The 26,582-nt window shown below is 34.5% G+C and overlaps 1 long non-coding RNA gene across 1 annotated transcript; it reads left to right on the top strand.

Moving 5' to 3' along the window:
- Window positions 1–3,439: 3,439 nt before the first annotated feature.
- Window positions 3,440–25,496, top strand: LOC141565787 (uncharacterized). Its single transcript, XR_012489126.1, has 3 exons — window positions 3,440–4,620; window positions 12,580–12,698; window positions 24,155–25,496. It is a non-coding gene; the product is annotated as an uncharacterized LOC141565787 (long non-coding RNA).
- The last annotated feature ends 1,086 nt before the right edge of the window (window positions 25,497–26,582 follow it).

Here is a 26,582-nt window from a genome sequence, read left to right as displayed (position 1 = left end):
TCTGCCTTGGTCCAGGGAGTGTTCTCATTGGGTGTTGTCTATAACAATGAAATTACGTCTAATTTTACAGAAGCAAACATAGTTAACAATCTGCTCAGGTAAAACATATATTTAAAGAATTTGCATGGTGGTGGTAGTGGTGGTGGTGGTGGTAAAGTGTGTGTGTCTATATAGGATATGGGCTTTGCAGTGGGGAGAGTATGTTGTCCAGAATATGGATTGGAGACTGGACAATTCCTACAAATATCAAAGGGTGCTGACATTCAGAAGTAGTTATCTCTAGATCTTGGAAATTTAGAAAGGCCGCTAAACTTCTGTGTCAGATGGAAAGGTCCAAATTCCCCTTGTTCAGGCAGACCCTTCTTTGGTTGGAAACAGCTATAGCCTGGAAATGTCAAGTAAATGACTCATTATTTGCTGTGAACTTCAGAAGAGTTTGAAGAGGAGCTTTTGGAAATGCTAAGGGTGTGGCCTTTTAAGAGAGAGTTGCTCCATTCTGCTTTAAATTCTAGGCCCAAGATGTAAAATCCATTAAATTCATGCTTTAGAGAATTCACCAGTGAGTAGGTTTGTAGAATGGAAGGAAAGAAAATCCTCTTAGCTCCTGTCTACTGGATCTTTTTTTCTGATTTGGGCTCAAACTAGTTTCAATTCAGCCATTGGCACTAGCAGCTTTAAAAATGGGTACTGCAACATTCCTTTTTACAAAATTAAAGTGAGGTTTATGGTTGGCTTTAGCACTTCCTTTGTCCACATCATTTCCCTAGAAATTACAGTTCAGCATGTTCCACAAACCCCATGGGACCTGTCTAGATGAATCAGAAACAGATAATTATTTCTCCTTGCCTCTCTCAGCCTAGACAGGCAGCTTACTTGACTATCCTCTTCAGTTATATATGTAATTTTTCTATCTTCTCTAAAATCTATTGTTCTGTCTGGAATGTATATAACTTGGGGGTACACTCACATATACTTTTATAACTCTTATTCTGCTTTGTGATCTGTGATTATAAACCTTTGCAAGAGAGAGATCAGTTTTCTTTGAATAAAGTTTGCTTACAACAATCACACAGTTAGGCATTAAATACAATTGAGAGCTTCATCTTTTTAAAATTCTGAATGATTATGAAAATGCTAAAGGAATAACCAGGCATTTAATTTGAATATCTAAACAAATCACACATGTAAAGTGTTTTGCAAACCTTAAAATGCTACATAAATGTTATATTAGCTATCAATGGTGTGGATGCTTTTTGGTACAAACTATAGATGGTTTTTCTCTGCTTATTTATGGGAGCTCACAAGAGTATTTGCAACTCTCAATTTTCATTTATTCCTCAATTCCCTTCCTGAACTTACCTTGTTGTATATCTAATGTATTGCCAAGTCTCTTTAGTACTGTTTTATTTATCTATCTATGTTGTATAATCCTTCTCTCTAGTTACAAGGGGTACCATCTTAGTCTAGGCTTTCATCATCACAGAAAAGCCTAAACTATTGAAATGGCCTTTTGGTTGATCTCCTTGAACCAAATATCTCTTCACTCCAATTCATTGTTCACTCTTATACAAAAAATGATTTCCCTGAAGTATAGGTCTGACATCTCTGCCCTTCTCTTTTCTTCCTTTATCCCATTCAGTAATCTCTGATATTATTTCCAGAACCCAATATAAAATCTTTGATATTTAAAACTCTTTACAATCTGTCCCTTTCCCATCTTTTCAGTCTTATACTTAAACTCTGTCCTCTCCTCTCTATGATCCAATTACACTCAACTATTTACTGTTTTTCATACAACATTCTGTCTACTATCTCTGTACCTTTTAAATTGTCTCCCTGTAATGCTTGGGAGTCTCTTCCTCATATCAATCTTTTGGCTTCCTGCAATACTTAGTTTAAATATTATCTTCTGTAAGAGGACTTCCTCAGTTTCAAATCCCACTGCCCCCTATTTGCCATATATATCTTGTATATCCATAGTTGTTTATATGTAGTTTTCTCCATAAGGTTAGGAGCTTTCTGAGGGCAAGGATACTGCTTTTGCCTTTCTTTGCATCCTACAGTGCCTGACACACAGAAAGGACTCAATAAGTGTTTGCTACCTGACTGGTGGAAAATCTGAGTCAACAATAATTATTCTAACTTTTTAAATCCCTTTTTACAGTGTTTATATAAAACAGAAGACACTGGGATAGTATTATAAGTAGTTCTACATATTAGGAATTGGGCTAGAATGTCTCAACTCCCTTTTAACTCTGAAAGGTTATGTTTCTAAAAAAATTAAATCAGTTTATGACATTTTTAATGTCTTGATTATCATTGCTTTTCAAGCACCTTAACCTTTGCTGTCTCAAGAGTTTTGCTCTCAAGATTTATTTCTTGGCTCATATTTTTCTTGAGAGCATAAAATATTTTATTTATATAAATTTTTTTCTCTTTTAAAATATTTTTCATTCATGTCTTTAAATATTTCTTAATTATATGTTAAAAAATTAACATTCATTCTTTCAAGATGTTGAATACCAAACTAACTCTCTCCCTCTGCCTTGTTTATCCAACACCCCTTGAGAAGGCTGGGAATATAGAGATTATACATATAAAGTCATGAAAAATAATATATCTTTATTAACCATGTTGCAAAAGGTAATAGACAAATATGTGAAAATATAGTGAGAAGAGTATGCTTCAATCAGTTCTCTCTCTAAAGTTTGATTGAATTGTCTTGGGTCATTGTCTTGATCAGAATAGATAAGACTATCATTGTGTACAATATTGTCCCGGTTCTGCTCATTTCACTTCGCGTTAGTTCTTATCAAAATTCTAAGTTTTTTCTGAAATTACCCTGCCCATTACTTCTTATAGAACAATAGTATTTCATCACAATCATATATCCTGATTTGTTCAGTCATTTTCCCAGTTGATGAATGTCTGCTCAATTTCTAAGTTCATTGCCACCACAAAAAGAGCTACTATAAATATTTTTGTCCTTTCCCTTTTTCTTTGATTTCTTTCTGATAGAAATAATTGTACTTCTGGATCAAAGGACATAACAGTGTTTTATAGTGTTTTAGTATAGTTCCAAATTGTTCTCCAGAATAGTTGGGCTAATTAGAGATTTAAAACAATATTACTTTAAAATAATAGAATCAATGGTGGAATAAAGTTGGGAAGCTGCTTGAGCTTGAAAACCACAAGAAACCAAGACTCTGAATAGAGTCTTAACAGAATGAAACTACTCTCCAGCTCAAGATAGACTGAAAAAAAACTTCAAAAGAGATCAGTCTCACTGGGGTGAAAAGGGGGTTCAGCCCAGGTCAGACAGACTCTGGGAAAGTCAGTGAAAGGGTCTTAATCACAGCAAATCAGCAACTAACCTCCTCAATCCTAGTTAGTAGAGGAGCAAATGGGGGGGGCAGCTGCCCAGTACCAGCTCAGAAGACAAATTCTGGTATTTCCTGGAAAGAGCAGCCAAGCTACCCCCCCAAAAAAATACAAGGGGCCTCTATGCTCAAAACAAAGGTTCAGAGCTGCATATGAAGCTTGGGACAGCACCACTTTTACTCCAGGAGCAGAGTTCTACCTTAAAAGTTAAAAAAAAAAGAGGAAATACACAAAGAAAAAGAAAGAAAATGATCAAGAAACAGGAAAAACAAAACAAAACAAAACAAAATACTTGACTATAGAAAGCTATTAAAGTAACAGGGAAGACCAAAACACAGACTCAGAGGAAGACATAATGTCCACAGAAGAAATCTCAAAGAGTAAGATAAATTGGTTTCAAGCCCAAAAAGGCTTCTTGGAAATGCTCACAAAAGACTTCAAATAAGAGAGGTAGAATAAAAAATGAGAGGTATGCATGAAAGAGCCAACAATTTGGAAAGGGAAGGGAAAAATTGTCTGAAGAAAACAACTCCTTAAATAGTAAAATAAACCAAATGGAAAAAAAAGATACAAAAGGTAATTGAAGAAAATTTTCTTTAATTTCTTCAAAATCACAGATTAAAAACTAGAACTAGAACAGGATAAACAGAAGCTAATGACTGTGAAACAACAAGAATCAGTCAAACAAACTAAAAATAATGAAAAAATGAAGTGATAATTTAAAAATTATTGGCCTACTTGAAGGCCATGACCAAAAAAAAAAAAAGAGCCTGGATAGCATTTTACAACAGGTCGTTAAGGAAAACTGCTCCAATATTCTAGAAACAGAGGGGGAAATACTGATTGAAAGAATCTATCAATCACCTTCAGAAAGAGATTCCACAAAGAAAACCCCTAGGAACATTGTGCAAAACCCCAAAAATAAAATTTCAAGAAAAAATAATACAAGCAGCCATTAAAAAAACAATTCAAAATATCAAGAAAACAACAGTCAGTATTACCCAGGATTTGGCAGCTTCTACAATAAAAGATTGGAGAATCTGGAATACCATATTACAGAAGGAAGAGGACCTGGGGTTACAATCAAGAATTAACTGTCCAGCAAGACTCGGCATCATCTTTCAGGAGAGGAGAAGGAGTTTCAATGAAGTAAGAGGCTTCCAATCACTTCTGTTGAAAAAAAAAATAGAACTAAACAGAAAATTTAATCTACAAAGGACTCAAAAGAAACATAAAAAGGTAAACAGGAGAAAAATTTATATTTAAAGGTTAAACTGATAACACTCCTAGATAGGAAACTAATATCTGTAACTCTTGCGAACTGTATCTGTCACTGGGGCAGAGAGGGTGGTGTAACATGGCCTGAGAGTGCGCTTGTGAATAGTCCCTGATGATGACATGAAAGAAAAAGATATTAAGGGATGGAAAAAGATCTATACTGGAAAAAGAGGAAAGGGGAGGAATATTGGAAAAACTAGTTTACATGAAGAAGTACAAAAGACCTATTACAATCCAGGGAAAGAAGGGAGAGGGATAAGCATTGTCTGAAACTTGATATCATCAGTTTTGGCTTGCTTTATGAGGGAATAATTTGATCATTCAGTTGGGTATAGAATTAACCCTATAAAAAAGTAGGAGGAGAAAGAGGAAAAGAAAAGGGAGGGACACGATAGAAAGGAGGGCAGAAACACAAGGGGAAAAAGTAAGATAAGGTGGGAAGGATTGATAGAAGATAAAGTAATGGGTGAAGTGGGTTTTAAAAAACACTACTAAGTGAAGGGGTAGGGGTGATAGGAGATAAGGCAGTGAGTAGAATGGGTTAAAAAAACACAACTAAGGACAGGGTGGAAAGAGAGAACAAAAAGCATATATAGGGGAGAAAATAGGATGGAGAGAAATGCCTAGCTGGTAATCATAACTGTTAATATGAATGGGATGAATTCTCCCATAAAATGAAGGCAAATAGCAGAGTGGATTAAAAAACAGGATCCTACAAATGTTTGCAAGAAATACATCTGATACATTGAAACACATACAGAGTAAAGATAAAAGACTGGAACAAAATTTATTATGCTTCAGTTGGAGTAACAAAAAAAAAAAAAAAAAAAGCAGGGGTAGCAAATCTGATTTAAGAAAGCTTACTATTTGACAAGAATTGCTGGAAAAACTGGAAAATAATATGTCAGATTCTACATCTCACTCCCCATACCAAAATAAGGTCAAAATGGATAGAAGATTTAGGCATAAAGAAGAATACAATAAACAAATTAGGACAACAAGGGATAATTTACCTATCAGATCATTGGAGAAGGGAGGAATTTATAACCAAAGAAGACCTAGAGAACATTATGAAAGGCAAAATAGACAAATTTGACTACATTAAATTAAAAAGTTTTTGCACAAACAAAGCCAACAAAAACAAGATTAAAAGGGAAATACAAAGCTAGGAAAAATCTTTACAGCCAGTATTTCTAATAAAGGTCTCATTTTCATTTGTTTTTTTTTTTTTTAATTATTAAAGTTTTTATTTTTTAAAACATATTTTTAAAAAAGTCTTCAAAATTAGCCCTTGGAAAATCTTGTGTTTCAATTCCCCCATTCCTCCATACCCTCCCCTAGATGGCAAGTAGTCCAATATATGTTAAACATGGTAGAAATATATGTTAAATCTATATGTATACAATTATCATGCTCCATAAGAAAAATCAAATCAAGCCAGTAAAAAAAAAAAAAAAAGAAATACAATGTAAGCAAACAACAAAAAGAGTCAAAATGCTATGTTGTGAACCACATTCAGTTCCCAATGCCCTCTCTCTGGGTGTAGATGACTCTCTTCATCATTGAACAATTGGAACTGGTTTGAATCATCTCATTGTTGAAGAGAGCCACTTCCATCAGAAGTGATCATTGTATAGTCTTGTTGTTGTTCTGTATACTGATCTCCTGGTTCTGCTCATTTTATTTAGCATCAATGCATGTAACTCTCCAGGTCTCACTGATATCATCCTGCTGGTCATTTCTTACAGAACAATTTATTTCATAAAATTCATACCAATTTATTCAGCCATTCTCCAATTGAGGGGCATCTATTCAGTTTCCAGTTTCTTGCCACTACAAAAAGGGCTGCCACAAATATTTTTGCACATGTGGGTCTCTTTTCCTCCTTTAAAATGTCTTTGGAATATAAAGCCAGTGGAAACACTGATGGATCAAAGGGTATGTATAACTTGATAACTCTTTGAGGGTAGTCCCAATTGCTCTCCAGAATGGTTGGATCCTTTCACAGGTCCACCAACAATGCATCAGTGTCCCAGTTTTCCCACATCCCCTCCAATATTTTTCATCATAGAGAGGTGTGTAGTGGTATCTCAGAGTTGTCTTAATTTGCATTTCTCTGATCAATAATGAGTTAGAGCACCTTTTCATATACTAGAAATAGTTTTAATTTCTTAATCTGAGAATTGTCTGTTCATATCCTCTAGAATTCTTATAAAATTGAGTCAATTCTCTAAATATTTTAGAAATGAAGCTTTTATCAGACCATTTGAATGTAATAATGTTTTCCCAGTTTATTGCTTCCCTTCTAATATTGTCTGCATTAGTTTTGTTTGTACAAAAACTTCAAGTTAATATAATCAAAATTATCTATTTTGTGATGAATAATGATTTCCAGTTCTTCTTTGGTCACAAATTCTTCCTCCTCCACAAATCTGTGAGGTAAACTATCCTATGTTCTTCTAATTTGTTTAAAATATCATTCTTTATATCTAGATCATGAACCCATTTAGACCTTGCCTTGGTAGAGGGTGTTAGATGTGAGTCATTGCTTAGTTTTTGCCACACTAGTTTTCAATTTTCCCAGCAGTTTTTGTCAAATAGTGAATTCTTATCCTAAAACTTTGGGTCTTTGGGTTTATCAAACACTAGATTACTATAATCATTGACAATTTTGTCCTGTGAATCTAACCCATTCCACTCATCAACTATTCTATTTCTTAGCCAGTACCAAATGGTTTTGATGACCACTGCTTTATAATATAGTTTTTAGATCTGGTACAACTAGATCACCTTAATTTGCATTTTTTCATTCATTCCTTTAAAATTCTTGACCTTTTTGTTCTTTCAGATGAATTTTGTTATTTTTTTCTAAGTCAGTAAAATAGTTTCTTGAAATTTTGATTGGTATAGCATTAAATAAATAGATTAGTTTAGGTAGTATCGTCATTTTTATTATTTTTGCTTGACCTATCCAAGAGCACTTGATATTGTGTAGACCTGATTTTATTTGTGAGGAAAGTTTCTTGTAGTTTTGCTCATATAGTTCCTGACTTTCCCTTGGCAGACAGACTCCCCCAAATTTTATACTATCAATAGTTATTTTAAATAGAATTTCTCTTTGTATCTCTTGCTATTGGATTTTGTTAGTGATATATAAAAATGCTGATTATTTATGTGGACTTATTTTGTTCCTGCAGCTTTGCTAAAGTTGTTGATTATTTCTAATAGTTTTTTAGTTGATTCTCTGGGGATCTCTAGATATACCATCATATCATATGCAAAGAGTGACAATTTGGTTTCCTCATCACCTACTCTTAATTCCTTTAATCTCTTTTTTTTCTCTTATTGCCAAAGATAGCATTTCTAATGCAGTATTGAAGAGTAATGGTGATAGTGGGCAACCTTGATTCACCCCTGATCTTAATGGAAATGGTTCCAGTTTATCCCCATTACATATGATGCTTGCTGATGGTTTTATTTAGATGCTATTATTTTAAGGAAAAGTCCATTTATTCCTATACTCTCTAGTGTTTTTAATAGGAATGGATGTTGGATTTTATCAAATGCTTTTTCTACATCTATTGAGATAATCATATGGTTTTTGTTAGTTTGGTTATTGATATAGTCAATTATGCTAATAGTTTCCCTAATATTGAACCACCCCTGCATTCCTGGTATAAATCCTATTTGGTCATGGTGTATCATCTGGGGATGACTTTCTATAATCATTTTGCTGATATTTTATTTAAGATTTTTGCATCAATATTCATTAGGGAAATGGGTGTATAATTTTTTTTCTCTCTTTTCATCCTACCTGGCTTAGGCATCAGTACCATGTCTGTGTCATAAAAGGAATTTGGTAGGAATCCCTTTTTTTCCCTATTTTTTTCAAATAGTTTATATAGTATTGAAGTTAATAATTTTTTAAATGTTTGGTAGAATTCACATGTAAATCCATCTGGCCCTGGAGAATTTTTCTTAGGGAGTTGATTAATAGCTTGTTTTATTTGTTTTTCTAAAATGGGACTATTTAAATAGTTTATTTCCTGACCTGTTAATCTGGGAAGTCTATATTTTTGTGGGTATTTTTCCATTTCACATCAAATGTATTGGCATAAAGTTGGGCAAAATAACTCCTAATTATTGCTCTAATTTCCTCTTCATTGGTTGAAAATTCTCCCTTTTCATTTTTAAGACTAACAATTTGATTTTCTTCTTTCCTTTTACTAATCAAAGTAACTAAAGGTTTATCTATTTTGTTTTTTTCATAAAATCAACTTTTAGTTTTTTTTAATTCAATTTCTTTTTTACTTTCACTTTTATTAATCTTTCCTTTTATTTTTAGAATTTCAAGTTTGGTATTTGATTGGGGTTTTTTAATTTGTTCTTTTTCTAGGTTTTTTAGTTGCAAGCCCAATTCATTGATCTTCTCTTTCTCTATCTTATGCAAGTAAGCATCTGGAAATATAAAATTTCCCCTTCTTACTACTTTGGCTGCATCCCACAAATTTTGGTATATTGTCTCATTATTGTCATTCTCTTGGATGAAATTATTAATTATGTTTATTATTTGCTGTTTCACCCATTCATTCTTTAGGATGATATTTTTTAGTTCCCAATTATTTTTTGGTCTATTTTCCCCTGGTCTTTTTTTGAATGTAATTTTTATTGCATTGTGACCTTAAAAAAATGAATTTTCTATTTCTACCTTTCCGCATTTGATTTTGAAATCTTTATGTAAAGTGTACTCCTTTCTGTCTCCATTCAATTTTCTCCAAAGATCTATCATAACTAACTTTTCTAGTATTCTATTTTACCTCCTTAACTTCTTATTTATTTTGTGGTTCGATTTATCTAGTTCTGAGAGAGCAAGGTTGAGACCTCTCACTATTATAGTTTTGCTGTCTATTTCTTCTTGCAGCTCTCTTAACTTCTCCTTTAGGAATTTAGATGCTATACCACTTGGGGCATATCTGTTTAGTATTGATATTGCTTCATTATCTATGGTATCCTTTAAGAAGATATAGTTTCTAAAGGTCTCATTTCTAAAATATTTTCTAAAATATACAAATAATTGTGTAAACTTTACAAGAATACAAGTCATTTCCCAATTGATAAGTGGTCAAAGGATATGAACAGACAATTTTTCAGATGACAAAATTAAAACCATTTATAGTTATATGAAAAAATGCTCAAAATCATTATTGATTAGAGAAATATTAAAGAAAACGACTCTGAACTACAACCTTAAGCCTCTCAGATTGGCTAAGATGACATGAAAAGATAATTTTAAATGTTAGAGGATATATGGGAAAACTGGGACATTAATGCATTGTTGGTGGAGTTGTGAAATGATACAACCATTCCATTCCGTAAAGCAATCTGGAACTATGCTGAAAGGGCTGTAAAACTGTGCATACCCTTTGACTTGGCAGAGGTATTACTGGGTATTATCCCAAAGAAATGATAAAAAAGGGAAAAGGACACAAACAAAAACTATTTTGTAGAAGCAATTTTTGTAGTAGTAAAGAATTGGAGTGGCTGAACAAGCTATGCTATATGAAAGTAAGGGAATATTATTGTTCGTTTTAAAACGGACAAACTGATTATAGAAAGGCCTGGAAATATTTACATGAATCGATGATGAGTGAAACAAGAAGAACTAGAAATATATTGTATACCATAATGGCAAGAATGTGTGATGCCCAAGTATGAAAGCCTTGGTTCTTCTCAATTGTTCAGTGACTCAAAGCAATCCCAATAGACTTTAGGCAGAAAATGCTATTGGCATCAGAAAAAGAACTAAGGAGATTGAATGTAAATCATGACATGATATGTTCACTTTTTTTTTAAATCTGTTATATATTTTTTCCATTTTGCTCTTATTTTTCTCTACCAATATTATTCATAAATCAATGTGTATTAAAAATAAACTTACTACAATAAATTTTTTTCTCATGTTTTTTTTCTTTTTTGTTCTGATTTTTCTTTCACAATATGACTAACAAGGATATATGTTAAAATATTTGTATATGTATAACCTATCAGTTTTCTTGCTGTCTTGGGGAAAGGGGAGTAAGCGAGGAAAGGAGAAAAAAAATGAATCCCTGAATCTTATAAAAATAAGTGTTGAAAATTATATATGAAATTGGAAAAATAAAATACCATTGAGTAAAAAGGAAACAAGAAAAAGTTTTAAAAAGTTATCTAGTTCAATCTTTCTCATTTAATAGATGATCTATCTAAGACTCAGAAAGATTAAGGGACTTAATTATATTTAGACAGGTCATAACATATGTCACAGTATCAGGATTTCAATCTGAGTCCTCTGCCTTTAAATACAACCTTTTCTCCATTGTGTCATAGTATCTCCAGGGTAGCTCTTAGATTCTGTGAGTCTGCAAAGTTTGGTAATTGTCCCACTCTATAGCGATGCTTTCTTTAAATTCCAGAGTAGGTGCTTAGTAAATACTGACTTAAAAGTGTCTTCTGTTAAAACAGAATATAATAGGGTGATGAACATGGCCTCAAAACACTTTATGAAGCAAAGAGGAAACCAGCAAGTCCAGTGCTCCTCTCTAGAATTCTAGATTTCCCAGAAGAAATGATTTGTAATAAATATAAAATGGAATCAATTTTGCTTTCATATAAAGATTATGGATAACATTGTGCCAAAGTCCCTACTTTGAACCAGTTAGTTACCCAGGGAATAATTTTGGAATCACTGCTAACCCAAACATCTTTGCTGGAAGGATGATGCCGTGGAACTAATTCTGAATTAGAGATGCAGTGGTTATAGGAAAAAGAAAACTCAGAGGAATATTACAACTTTGTTTATATGCAGTGTTTTCTTAAATGGGCAGGCAGGAAGCTTGTGTGTATTTAATTTCAGGGCTTTTAGCTTTGTGCTTACTGCCCACAGGCCTGATGTCCCATCTAATTATTACATTCTTATTGACTTTCAGCAAAATTTGGAAATGTACACCACTTTTCACTGTTTCTAATTAATTGGGATTCTCAAAAGGACCAGCCCTTTTAAGAAATTGCTTTAGAGGAAATTAGGGTTACTACAGCTTCTTCCAAAATATCCAAAGATGCTAATGAGGCCTTTTAGACCTCATGCCATAGAACATACCCATTTTTAGTTAATTATGTTTTGCATGAGTGGGCCACAGAGCCTTAAGATTCTTAAGAGATTGAAGAGGAAGATATTGTTCCATTCTCTTGGTAGTCAATTTCCTTTAAATTTAAATGAGAAGTATTGATGATTTTCAATCAATCAGTCAATTGAATTGTAAGCACCTCTTATATATCAGGTTTTGTTCTAGGTACTGGTAACACAAGTACAAATAATGAAACACCCATTATTCACATTGAGCTTACAGTCTAATAAGTAATTTCCTCTGTCTCTGTCTGTCTATTTCTGTCTCCCTCTGTGTCTCTGTCTCCCCATTTCTCTCTCTTTTTCTGTCTCTTTTCTCTCTGTTTCTATCTCTGTCTCTCTCTCCCGTAGTCTGTCTTTCCACATGTCTTTCTCAATTTCTTTCTGTCTCTGTCTCTTGGTATTTGTCTTTGTCTCTATGTTTCACCATCTGTGATAAATATAAAACTAATGAATATAAATATATAAAAAATAGTTCTATGCTTATAGAAGCAATAACTTTATTGATGAGATTATGGAGTAATGAATATGTTGTGCTGAAATAAGTCATTTAAATGACTTCTTTTATACTATGTAGAAAATCAGCAGAAATGATGGAAATAAATGAAGAGTCCAGTATTCATTTCTAATCTTACTAAAACTATTTCATGAATTTAATCTCATGTATAGTATATAAATAATATTATAATTTTAGGGATGTGTACATGTATTTATAAGTGTGTATATGTCATATATATTTGTATATTCTTGCCTTATAGTATCAAAGACACTGAAAGGATTCTAAAAAGCTGGAATCCAACCTCCTTATTTTACAGATGAAGACATTAAAGAGCAATTAATTACTTATTCAGGGCTACAGAGTTTTTACAGGTCTGAGGTAAGACTTCATATTATGAAATTCATCTAAATTTTTTCTGTTCCTGATTTAAATTTTTTCTTTTCTTTTTGCTCAAGTTCACATAGGCTTCTATAGCTGAAGCCCTTTGATAACTCAAAATGCTATTCTCGAGGATTCATCTGATAATTACTCTCTACTTTTTACTTTTCCTGCAAGATCATATGCACATTAGCCCAAACTCCCTTGATGAAATAAAATAATAAAACATTTAAAAGAAAGTCATAAATTGTCACCAGCTTTGAAACATGTCTGGCCCTGAAACATTGCCCAGAATAGAATAGTTCTGCATGGTACAGAAAGTCTACAGTGAGATTGCTAATTCAGCAGTATTGATGAAGGAAAAAGAGAGGAAAGGGTGCAAAAGAAAAAGGAATGATTTTAATTCTAGTGAGTTTGGTTGATAGAAGAGTTGTCTCCTTTCTCCACCCTGTGAAAAGCTCAGCTTCTCTCCTCCCTTTGTTTCAAATGTATTCATGTCCTATTCTATCTTCAAAGGAGTGGATATTCTCTGCCAACTCTCTGTGGGTGTATAGTCCTTCCTTGGGAACATGTCATTGCTTCCCAGTTCCTGTGCTTGTGATATCATAGTACTTCTGCTCTTTAAGGCCATGAATGGAATCATTGTAAGGGACTGCAAGATAGTTAAGATGCTAAGAGGGCCACATTACCAAAAAAAAAAAAAAAGTGTTTTTAAAGAAGAAAATTAAATGACCAATAAAAAAAGAGAATTTTCACAAGTTTCTATTGTATCTTTTGAAAATAGAAGTGCTGATGTATTTAGGTCTAATTCTTCAAGCCCTTTAGGATCCTGCCAAAGATTTTTCTCTTCTTCCCCCTCTTCTCCCCACCCTCCTTCCCGCCTTTTACCCTCCATTCCCTTCTTCCATGGGAGCTGAAGCTGAAATCTAAGTCCCAGTTAATGAAGCTGCTGCAGAGTTGAGAAGGGAGTAAGTAGAACCACAGCTGTGAATCTCAGACCACTGGGGACTTCTGCTGTAAACTCAGCAAGTGTGGAATCTCTGGAATTATTTGATTTGGGAACAGGAAGAAAAAACCCTGATACTCTCTGATTTGCAGATTAGCTATGGAGGGGGAAAATTAAAAGAAATATTAATTTCAAATATATATCAGTTCTTCCTTTCTTTAAAAAATCTCTTTTCAAGTTGTAATGAAATTAATTGAAAACTGAGTCCAGTTTTGAGAAGACTCAGGAGAGATTACACATTGACTGGCAAATTAATTTGTAAATGGACTAAAGCACTTACTCTATTTTGTCAATATTCAGTGAACAATGAAAGTTGGGGATTTTTCATTTGTTCATTAAGAATTTTCAATCAAGACATCTTAATTTTTGTTTCTCGTTTCAGAAATAGTACTCATCCAAGGTAATTGCTTTTTTGGTGTTTATGAAACATACACTATTTGAGAAAAAAAAAGTATAGGTTAAATTTAAGCAAGACAGATTGGAAAGAGAATTAGAACAGGATTTAGGAGATGAGAGAGCATCTGATCACCTCTCACTGTGGTAGTTTATCATGAAATGCTTTTTATGAAATTATATGCCATGGGACATATGTAATAAGCTGTAATTGAGGCTCTTTTAGTATAGACATTCAATATACATATATCTGAGTATGTATGTGTGGATCAAAATATATGAATATGTCTATATGTACACGTATACATGGAGAGTAAGAGACAAAGACACAGAGAGAAATGAGAGAGATTGAGAGACACACAGATCAGGGGGTGGGAAAAACTATGTTATTATATGGAAACTCCCTCCATTCCTGAAGATCAGCAATTCATTTAATAAAAAAACCCATCTGTTACAATATGCCAGTCAGTGTAACTTATGGTCTGCATATTGCCTGGAGGCATTGAAAGGTTATATAAGTAATTTGCTGCCCCTTTTCTTCCCCCCCCCCCAACTGGGGTATTGTGAAACTCAAATGAGATAATGTATCTAAAACTATGTGCAAACCTTAAAGCACTAAATAAATCCCTATTATCGTCACCATCATCATTATCTGTATTATTGTTATTATGAACTCCAGTCACTAGTTTTAAGATGACTTCATTCCATGAGCTTTCTACTGCATTCCTGACTAGTTCAAATCAGGTATATAGAAAAAGGAGCAGGGGTGTTGGTTAGCTGTCTGTCTGTCTGTCTCTCCACTACAAAAATATGTATAGACAGAATATGTAATTTTAAAAACTGGAACAAGATAATCTATTTCACATACATAAGCATATTACATGCAGAATTGAATTATTAATTTGTCAAATGAGATCAGTAGAAATAGAAGATGAAAGTAGAAGAGATGCCCCAATTGTGGTGTGTATCTTCCCTTATTTTCTCGGGACAAATATTGCTTACAATTATACTACTACTTTATATTTTTTATAGGACTATAGTTCTTTAACATTTGCAGAGAGCTTTACATAGGTCATTTTATTTGATCTTCATAAAAACCCTATGATGTTATTCAGGTATTATCCCTTGTTAAGGACCATATCTAGGTGAAGGGGCAGGTCAATTCTCCTAGAACCTCCACAGCTATGAATCATAAACTTGAAGGAGTTGTAAAGCAGCCTTTGCAGATGTTCCTTGTGGATTGGGAATGAAATAAATTGGAGGCAAGAGGGAAGAGGAGAGAGGTCAGAGAATGCAACTGCCTCTCAGTCTCCTTGTATCATCATTCTCTCACATGAAGAGATCCTTTCTACATGTCTGAGTTAGACCTCCAGCAGCCATTGACAGATGGCTTTCATATTGCAATAATCCCTAATCTTAGAAATGAAGAAAATCAATATTAGGTTAAGTGATTTGCCCAGAATCCCACAATTTGTCAATATCTGAGGCAGTTTTTAAAATCAGACTTCCTGACAAATCAACTATCTACTATGTCATGCTGCCTGCCTTCCTTGAGATATAACCATGCAAAAAGATCAGCTAATGAGAACAAAAAAAAAAGAACCAATGAGTTCTTTAATTTTCTGCTAACATGAATTCTTGCCTAGGACAGACCTAATTTCAGGGTTGCATTAGAGCCAGTTCTAACTAGTTCCCCAGAGAGCCTATTGTTAAATTTTCAGTGTAGTATCTTAGAATTTGAAAACACTACAAATCAGGACTTAATTTACTGTTTTGTAGATTGTCTAGACAAAGTGAAGAAGAAAATGCAGATTAAACTTAAATGTGTGTCTTGAGTACATTTTCCTCTCCAAAGAGCCAGTTGTTAAACATTTATCAACCTATTCCTGCCTAATTAAAAGAAAAAGACAACTAATGAGATATAAATAGTTGTGAAATTGAAGGCATCAGCATGGAAGCTGGGTAATAGAAGAGATGGCTGCATTTTCAGGGCATAATGCAGCAATGTTCCAAAGAAATGAAGAGAGTAGATACTTCAGGAAAAGGATCATTAATTTAAATTTGAAAGTGATCTCAGCAGTCATTTAATTTGACCCTCTCATTTTAAATTTGTTGAAAATGAGGCCCAGAGAAATTAAAAAGTCACAACAGGTAAGTTGCCCACCCTGAATTTGAAGGTTTTGTGGCCCCAAGTTCACATCCTCCCCAATAATGCCTCTATATTTGAGAAATAGCTAAATGAATAGGTGAACAATAAACCCAGGACCTCACAAGATACTTGTCACGTTTTTTATGTCACATCATAAATCATACCATTGATAATCTACTTTTCAGGGATATCCATCAAAAAGAACCTCCTAAACTGATCTGCAATGCTTTTTTTTTTCTTTCCTTACGAATTGCTTCTTTGAGATGTTTAAATCTTAGGAAAAAAAGAATGGGTTAAATATCTTTTAAAGTGACCCTTAATTCTATTTAGGATTGTTGGTTTGTTGATTGTTGGTGTGATTTCAAGTTTTCCTTGAAATTTTTTTCCCTTTTCCCCTACCCATTTTTAATAAATATCCTTATGATGAATCAAGAAAAGGGAAGGAGGGTGGAGATCAGGCTATGCACTTATTCTAATGTCCTTTTAGAAGCTTCATAAAAATTCTGTTACATGTTCTTGGGCGTTGTTTGGAACTCAGCAACACCCAGGTCAGAACTTTTCTAATTAAAGTAAGCAAAGAGTGCCCTCTACAGCCTTGACTTTTGCCTCTCAAGGGAGAATCCATTTAGAAAAGATTTCAGAAAATAGTGAACTCAAAGGATCTGAATTCAGGGCCTGCCATAGGGCAAAATGAAACTGGTTTTCACCCACTCAGACTCAAGAATAACCATTTCACAGCCTAGGCCTGAAGAGCTGCTCTTGCTCCCAGACAAAGAAATCTTTCCTCTCTGCCAATTCCTTAAGCATGTCAATCCATGTTGAAAAAAGATTAAGGGAAAGTTGTATATTGACTGTCTCAGAAATGATGAGAGTTCTCTTTTCCCACTGTGGCTTATAGTTGGCAGAGGATCTTAAAGCTGATGCAGGAAAAATCAGGGAGGTACTCACTGGGCAATGGCTCCCTAAACCCCCATCTGTAAATTCCAAGTCAGTGTTAAATCTCTGCTGTACTGGTACAATCTTCCTATGCTAGCTCCCCGATGTATAGTTGGCACTAGGAATGGCACCAGCTCGTGGGACTGACTTTCCCCAGCAGGTTCATGGTTGCAATTTTTTGTTGTTGTTGTTACCATCTGGATGTGATTTTGGAGCGTGACACAAGTCTGCAAATGGAGACATTCACTTGTTCCCCTTTGGAAGAAATGAACTCTTTTTGTCTTTTTCATTTTTTAGCATTTTCTTAATCCTTTATGAACTTTTGGAATTATATATCAATTTTTCTTCACAAATCCAGGGTTTGGAGAATTGTGACCAAAAGGACATTAAAAACATTATCCATACTTTGTTGTATTTTTATTTATTTTCTTAAACATTTCCCAATTACAGTTTAATCTAGTGAGACTGAGTGCTGTCCAAGCTACAAGTTTGATAGCTCTGGTTTAGAGATTAGAAGTTTTATGATGTGAGAAAATTATATTTGAATTTTTCAAAAGGGCTTTTAAAGTAACTTGAAAAACTCATTCTTTTTAGGCCAGCACATAATCTTTCTAATTTATGGGGTGTGGTAGGAGAAGGTAGGGGAAAATGGCAGATTACCACTTGTGATATTGTAGATATAGTGGGAGTAGATACAGTGTGGAAGTAGCACAAATGAAGTGAAAATGTATTTGAGAGATATTTATAGCTAGAGTAAGTCTCTTGATCAATGGCATTGTTTCTCTGTATTTTTTATTTGAATGACTGATGTAATTGATTTTTTGTTTGTTTGTTTTGAGTTGATGAGCAAGTAGATTCTTTGAAATATGCTTAACTCACAGGTTGTTAATCTATGACTTTTTGAAGCAGGCATAATGTGCAGGAGCCAAAGAATCAAACCACTTAATCCACAAATATTTATGCAGTAATTTATCAAATCCTTATATTCCTTTGAGTCCATGATGAGACATTCTCTGTTCTTCAGCTACAAGTAGTTGACTGGAATCTTAGGACAGAAATATTCAAGTAAGGAGCCATCTAACTTCATCCAGCCTCTTCTGTTTTCATATAAGTAAGATAAAACAAAGGAAAATTAGGTGTCTTATTCAGTCACATAGTAAACCAAGATTCTGGCTCATAGCTTCTCTTGCCTCTATTGGACCCCTTCTATGCACTTATAACCTTCTTCTTTGTTTTTAGTTTTTTGCATATGTATATTTTTCCCTTAGAGATTGTAAACTCTGTGAAGGCAGGAATCATATAAAATTTAACCTTTCTATATGCTTCAGGATTTGGCACAATGGTATGCTTGTAGGAAGAACTTAAGAAATGTTTAATTTGGTCAAGCTGAAGCAGCCCCTATGTGCACTACATTTTTTCAGTTATAAAACACTTTGTATCAATGTCAACTTACTAGGTACGTATTGTTCTACTTTCATAATATAACAAATCATGTATAGTGTTTAATAGTGCTGAGTCCTAGACATGTAGTCAGTAGATGCAAATTTACTTCTCAGAATTAGCCCTATATAAGTTGGTACCAATAATTTCATTTCTCTTACAGTTTCCTTATCTATAAAATTTAGATAGATTAAGTTTAGGCATGTAGGGTAATTGTGAGGAAAGTATTTGAAAAGCATAAAGTCATATAGAAATGAGGACTATTATAGTTGTTTTATTATGGTCTACAATAGTAATTACTTCCAAAGTTTGATCTCCAGGCTGGAGTGACCCTTAGCTGCTACCCCTTATGGCAACAGCCTTGTAAACACTTCCATCGTTATTGTTATGTTCAAATTACCTGTGTAAGCTGCCTGGCTCTAGCATAATTCTTATGGTAAGGCAGAAAGCAAAATGCCTCATAGAAAGAGAAAAACATTATCAAGTATGTATGTCCACACAGATGACCAAAATAGTTGTACCTGAATGCCTCAGTTTACCCCTAAATAGAGGTCTAATCAGGAGCAATGGGCGTTAAGTGACAAAAAGTACAAGTTTTCTTTTATTCTTTCAAAAAATCAGCAATTTCCAATCTCTTAATGACCAATACGTTTTTAACATTAAAACAAAGCAAAACAAAACTCCAATCCATCCATAAGAGTAGATATAAAATTAGCATCTGTTGATTAAGAAACCATGATGAATGACAAAAGAGAAAAATTACTCAGGAAGCTAATAATATATTAAATGAATTTATTTGATTAATCACTACAGTCTTTATGTATATTTGAATAAATAATATATGTGTGTGTGTGAAATATTAGTTTACAGAAAATATATTTACTTATCTATGTATTGACAGACCATTTGGAATAATTATTTCCTTACCCTTACTATTTCCATAAAGCTCATCAATTGAGGACCACTGAATTAGAGGTTTTTGATAATGACATAGCCCTCAGTGAGCTTTTATTACTAAAAATATTTATGTAGATTTTGGATGATCACCTAAATGTTGCAGAGAGAATGTCTATTTAGTCAGAAAGTTGGAATGAATGATGGTCCTTCTTCTAGGTCCCTTATAACTCCAATACTCTATGATATAATAAGTTGGGGGTCTCTTAAAAAATAAAGATGATATATTGCTATAGTGAGAGTAACAGATTCACCAGTCACCTATTATATATTTGCTCTTATGTGTTACTAATGTCTAATCTCTACCTGGTATCACTGGATTTCAAAGATTTTCTATTAAAATATATATTTGTATATGTATACATAAATGCATATATGAATATGTATATATATATAATAGAAGCATGATATAGTATTAGTATAGGGAATTTTGAATTAAAGACATGAGTTTGAATCCTAGCTTTATCATTTTGGGAGTTGTGAGATTCAAATAAAATATGACATATAAAGTACTTTGCAAACCTCAAAATGCTATACAAATGTATTATAATTATTCCTAATAAATAATAACAATTATCATCATCATTATATTAGAAGTAACAATATTATGGGTAGAGAATTGGCCTCAGAAGTAGGAAGACATAAAGACATATATTCCCTGTGTGACACTAGGTTACTAACTTAACCTCTTGGTCCCCTAGGTAACATTCTAGGTTTATAAATGAAAGAGAAGGTGCCTATGTCCATTGGTAGAGGGATTTCCTCATTTAGTCCATTGGTAGAGGGATTTCCTCATTTAGTAATGTGTGTGTGTGTGTACTCTATCTTACAGAGCTGTTTACTGTAGCTATTTTTCAATTGTGTCTGACTTTTCATGACATCCCCCCCCACACACATTTTTTTAGCAAGGATACTAGATTGTGGTTTGCCATTTATTTCCCCAGCTCATTTTACAGATGAGGAAACTGAGGCAAATCAACTTTATCCAGGGTCACAAAGCTATTAAGGTCAGATTTGAACTCAGGAAGCTAAGTCTTCTTGATTCCAGGCTTAGCATTCTATCCACTGTTATAATCCACCTAGCTGTGTTGTTTTATAGAGTTGTGAGGTAAATACAGGGTATCCCAAAAGTCATAGTGCAATAGTACTGTCTACTATAATAATGGAATCTACTACACTAAGACTTTTGGGACACCCTATATTTGAACTATTCTGAATATGAGCTATTTTGAAGTCTTCTTTTTTGGCATTGTCCTCCTAATAGAGATAATTCTGACCCTTTCCCAGATATTATAACATGCAATCTGAGTATCTTTTCTAATCAGCAGCAAAGACATAAGGCATTGCCAGCAGTACAAGATGCATAGTTTGATAATATGCTCTCATCCTGATCTCAAAGAACTTCCCCTAAGAATTGTAAAAGAAATGACGATTGGGTGAATTTCCCATTGATTGTCAGCTGTTCTTTTTAAGAAGAATAGGTAGGATGTTGCTAGAATATTTATCTTTTCTTTCCCCTAAAATTGTCTTTTCTTTGCAAATCTGAAAAATATTTCAGGTCCTGATCTAAACATGCTCTGTTTGTTGTCTTTTTTCTCAAGGATGTGAGCTATGGTTCATTTGTTCTGCCTATGAGATTTTTGTTACTGTTGTTTGAAGTCTTGGAGACTGGTTTCCCTGATTTCTATGTATCTGGGGGTGGGAGAATTCAATCATAAATAATTGCTTAAAGCTTATCACTTTAATTTCTTATGGGAAAAAGAAAAACAAAACAAAAGCTCCCAACAATCTGGAAAAATGCCTGCTATGAGTTAGTTCACTAATATCTTCAGATTTACATACTTAATAGCCTGGTTAATAGGTGGTAATTTTCAAGTTTCTGAAAAATAACTTGATTAATAATTGCCTGCTCATAGAAATGAGGATCAAGTTTCCTTGAACCAAAATTATGTTGTCCCTCTATTACTCCAGAGAGCTGATGACAGAATTAATTGTGGGTGTGGATGTTCTCACAATAATCTCAGAAACAAGAAAACGAATGGAAAAACTTTGAAGCAAATTCTGAATGAATATTTATAATTCCACTGACTTGGCTTTCCAAACAAGAGTTGAGCCCCACCTTGAACATTCCACAGCATTCAAAAATGTATTTACTGCCCAGTTCCCTTTGTATGGCCCTAGGAATATATCCTTTCCATGAGAACTTCACAAAATTAGAATGAAATGTTATTCATTAAAGTAGTAGTAATAATAATAATAATACTGTTATTGTTATTAATTTTAAAGTAACATAACTGAATAACTGATTAGGATGTTTCAGTGAATAGAAGCATGTTCTAAGGAGAAGCCTGCTTTTAAGGTCCCTGAATCTAACAAGCTAGACAGCCTACAAGGTTTCTAAGGGTGAACACCCAGCCCTTTGCTGTTGGTTAGTTTATGTAAAATCATTGACCCCAATCTGAGGATAGATCTCTTTAACACAATCAATACAGGTGCAATCAGATAAGAACATTCCACTGTTTTATTAAAGTGCATTTAATTCAAAACTCAATAACCCTCACAAATCCTTAATCAGAGAAGACATCCTGGGAGGTATTTAGATGAGTGATCTTCAAAAAGCTGGCTTTCAGCTTGTTAGTATGGTATTTTATGAAACAAGACATTTCAGGATCTTATTTATTCTCTCTCTCTCTCTCTCTCTCTCTCTCTCTCTTTATTTTATTTTATTTTATTTTTTATTTTGAGATTTTTGACACATTGGTTTAGCTAGAGCCAGTCCTACTTTCCTGTTTCCTTTCTTTATTTTTGCCTTTCTATTTGTCTTCCTTTCCTTGCCTTTCCTTTCTTTCTTTCACCTTCACCTCTTCCTCCCTTTTTCTCTCTCCTCCTTTTCTTTTTCTCCTGTTTGCCCTCTTTTCCCTTCCTCCCTCCATCCTTTCCTCACTCCTTCTTTTCTTCCCTTCCTCCTTCTCTTCCTCCCTTTCTCCCTTCCTCCCTTCCTCCCTTCCTTCCTTCTCTCCCTCCTTCCTGAGGTTAAGGTTTTTTGGATATAAGCATTGTCAGGATCACATTTGGAAAAGCGAGTCTTTTCCTGAGGATTTCTGCATGTAGAGCGGAGGATACGAGTGGAAATTTGTGTGTGGTATGCCAGGGACACCTTTTTCCCCCTGCACAACAAGGGTTCTCCTGGGGGCTATGTGCACAATCTCCTTATCTAGGACATTTGGAATAGATGAAGAGGAAAGACACTGAGGAGGCAATTATCTAGTTTCCAGACTTTATTTAGAATCCAAACAATACTTACTGAATAAACAGTGAAGACCTCACAGGCTCTTGAAGCCTAGGTAGTTAGGATCTTTTTCAGGTGATCCTCAGCAGGCAATGTTGAGAAATTGTAATTTGGAGCAGCTGAGTCAAGCCCTGATTTAGAGTCATTTCAGTTCAAGTGAAGCTTGTTGACAACATGAGGCTTAGAGTTTAAGTACACCTCCAGGTATTTCTTGGCTCACTGTTTTATGGGCTCTATTCCCTGGACACAGACTGTTCCTTTAACCTTGGAAAGATCATCCTGGAAATAAATGCTTATGTAGGGTTAGGGAGACAGGGGACAAGGTAAGGGTTACTAACTCAAATCTATCACTAGTGCTATTATTGAACTTCAGACAGAGGCCATTTAATCTAACCATTTTATTTTGCAGATGAGGAAACTAAGGGCTAGAGGGTTAAAATGGCTTTTCCAATGTTACATTAGCAATGTCAGAGAGAGGATGCAAACTCTGATTCTCTGACTCCAGAGCTAATATTCTTTGCTCTATACCATGCTGCCTCTCCTAATGGAAAAGCAATAGGAAGTAAATATAATGGGAAGAGCACTAGTCTTAAAGTTAGAAGCATTAGTTCCCCCTTTTCCCCCCTTTTTGGATTTGATTTCCCCATCTGTCATTCTTAGGCTTTTAGAGAAGACCAAATGGGATGATATATGTGCAAGTACTTATCTATAACAGAATAAACATTTGTTAGTATTATCTTTTCAGCTAAACAATATTACATAATTATAATTACTCTTTCAGTAAGAGAATGCTCTGTTTTCCAGATCTAAGGATTATCCATTGATTTTTTTTTTTCTCTCAAGCATAAAAACTCTCCTATTAAATGGTGAAAAGATCCCATCTATTTCTCCTCAGAATCCTCTCTTGATTTATATAGACCAATTTTATTGAAGGAACAATCTTGATTATTATTTTTTGGGGGAGGGGTGCTTTGGTTTGTGGTTGTTTTTTGGCCAGAGCATTGTGGTTGGGCAGCTTTTATCTTGATTGGAAATAGCTTAAAAACACTAATTTATACTCCTTATTCTTATTTTTTTATTTCCATTTTATTTATTAAGTAGCTATATAAAGCACATTAACTTTTTGTGGAATAATCTTAGATAATTAAATGACTGAAAATCGATAGGAACTACTGATTTTTAAAAAATGTATAATTTAACGTGAGTCATACATATCCTGACATACAAGTAATGATGTGCTGTACAATAGAAAGTCATTCAAAACATATGATGTCTGTTCTCTCTCTCAGGAAGTCCAAATATCTAAGAAGACACAGGATGGAATTCCACAACCCAGAATATGTATTTCAAAGTAGAGAAGCTTTTACTTCTTGACCTACCCATCTTACTTAGAAGCTCTGTCATTCTGAGTCACAAAGAGAAGTGTCATAATATAGGAAGGAGAGAATGACATCTAAGCTGCTACTATAGCCTTAGGAGTGAGGGAGCCAGACAGCAAAGCCATCTTTAGGTGGGTTCAGGGCTGAGACTAGGTTAATTCCCATAGAATGGGGCTCCCTCTGACGTTTTCTCTCATTGAATGTACATGAGTGGAGTCTGGTTCACTATGACTATTATGAGCAGCCTGAAAGGGGAAGAGATTGTTAAAATGAGGTGACATGCAAGACATATAAAATAAAGAAGAAAGTTGGAATGTAAGATTGTTCTATACACACAGGTAAATTCAATCCCCTTTTTATCTGCTGATTATTTGCATATGAGCCTCCTGCCTTTCTTTATTCCCCCAGCACCAGCTGTTCACTTATACCATCTTCTTTTTCCCATATGCTCCCTCCCCGAGGCCCTAGCAACTTGTTCTTCTCAGCAACAGTCAGGGGTTTTTTTCTAGAAGGATATCTGGGAGTTCACACATCTGAACACAAAGGAAATATGGGAGAATGGTGATGGCACCATGGAGCCAAGGGGGAGAAAACAAAAATAACTTATCTGTCTGCTACACAGGTTTTCAGGAGTCCAATCTCTTACTTGCAATTTATTCATCCATTCATTCATCCAAACAATGTTTATTAAATATTTACTATGCACTTGGAATTGTATCACCACCACACAGTCCTGGAATTTGAGAGTTCTGAAGGAGCTGGGTGTACATCTAGTCCAGAATTTACACAAGAGAAAATCTCTGCTATAACACACATGATGACTGGCCATCCAGTCTCTGTTTTGAAATTTCTCAAGAGGGGAAACTGTCACCTCTGAAGAAAGTATAATGGATAAATACAATGAGTAGGACATTTTTCCTGGCACTGAGACCAAGCTGGTCTCTTCTGCACATCCACCCATAAACTCTTGGGGCTGAGCATAACAAGTTTAATGCCCTGTTCTTTGGAGTGATCCTCATGTCATGAAGTGAAGGTCCTTGGTCATCCTTGTTGACTTTCTCTGTCCACTCTTTAGTATTTCTGTGTCCCTCCTGAACCAACTGTTTGCTTGCTTCATCTTCACCTTCCTATATGCTCCTTTCCCTGTAGCTCCAACAACCTGGTTACCTTAGCAGCCATTATGGGACATAAAGTATAAAAAAACCAAAAAAAGTAGAACTTGTTCTCTAGGAAAGGAGATTGGAGAAAACTAAACGTGTAATAAATTACATCTGAAACCATTCTCCTAAGTCTCACAGTTAGACCATAGCCAACAAAGTCAGTCACATGTTACTAGTGTTAGGCTGCTTGCTGCTATAAACTTTCAGAGACACACCCAGAATTTAAAGGAGAGGTCTGGAGCAGGAGGCAAAATGGGCTGAAATGCCAGAGCTGTGTTCTAATTTTAGCATAAAGAATCCAGTGTTTGAGTACTGGGTGGGGTTGGAATGCCTCTCCTCATTAGCTAGAGTACCACTGAGGCTTTCCCTTGCAGATTTTTTTTTTTTCCATCTTTTCTCTGGAATCTCATCTTAACAGCAATAAATTAATTTCTCCTCTCCTCCCCCCACGCCAATAAAATGCTTTAAATAAGCCACTTAAAAATTCATGTCCAGATGCCTTGTAGTGACCACAAAAATCCTTCTTCAACATTGCTCCCTGAAATTCTTTCCAAAAGGCTGTACCAATAGACATAGATGAGCACAGGTAGAGACATCAACTTAGCTAAAGAGCACTTTGGCAACTGGGTGACAGGGTTCACCAAAGGAAATGGGAAAACACAGGTGCATAGTCTCAGTTTAGCCCAGTAGAGAATTAAAATCTATTTTTAATCAGAGATATAGCATTAAACTATGGAGTGCATGCTTACTATGAGCAGTTGCAGCTGACTGGGGCCAAGCAGTTTTGCTTTATTTATTTTACTCTGGTACAGTTCTCTGGCTAAAAAAAAAAAAAAAATTCTTAATACCTCGTAGCTCAAAATAACCTGAAGGTAGCATGTCAAACTCTTTAACATTTTCAAAAATAGGAATTTCTCTATCTGAGGTGGGGACATATCTTGAAAGATGTGATCGAATCCTCTGTGGAGTCATTCCCAGAGGAAAAATAGACTAGCAGAGGTAGCTAGAAATTTGGAAATTAGAGAACGGGAACTCTTATAGAAAAGAGACCTTTGACTTTATGAGTGACAGGCCTTTAGCAAAACAGATAGCATATGAGTCTCTTTGATAGTACAATATACTGTAAAGTTGTCTCTCAGTGAAAGAGAGCCCCTTTCTTGCTTTAATACCATTCTGGG

The sequence above is a fragment of the Sminthopsis crassicaudata genome, chromosome 4, assembly GCF_048593235.1.
Source record: "Sminthopsis crassicaudata isolate SCR6 chromosome 4, ASM4859323v1, whole genome shotgun sequence".
Classification (NCBI taxonomy): domain Eukaryota; kingdom Metazoa; phylum Chordata; class Mammalia; order Dasyuromorphia; family Dasyuridae; genus Sminthopsis; species Sminthopsis crassicaudata.
The sequence above is the reverse complement of the archived record's forward strand: the minus strand, read 5'-3'. Positions and strand labels throughout refer to the sequence as shown.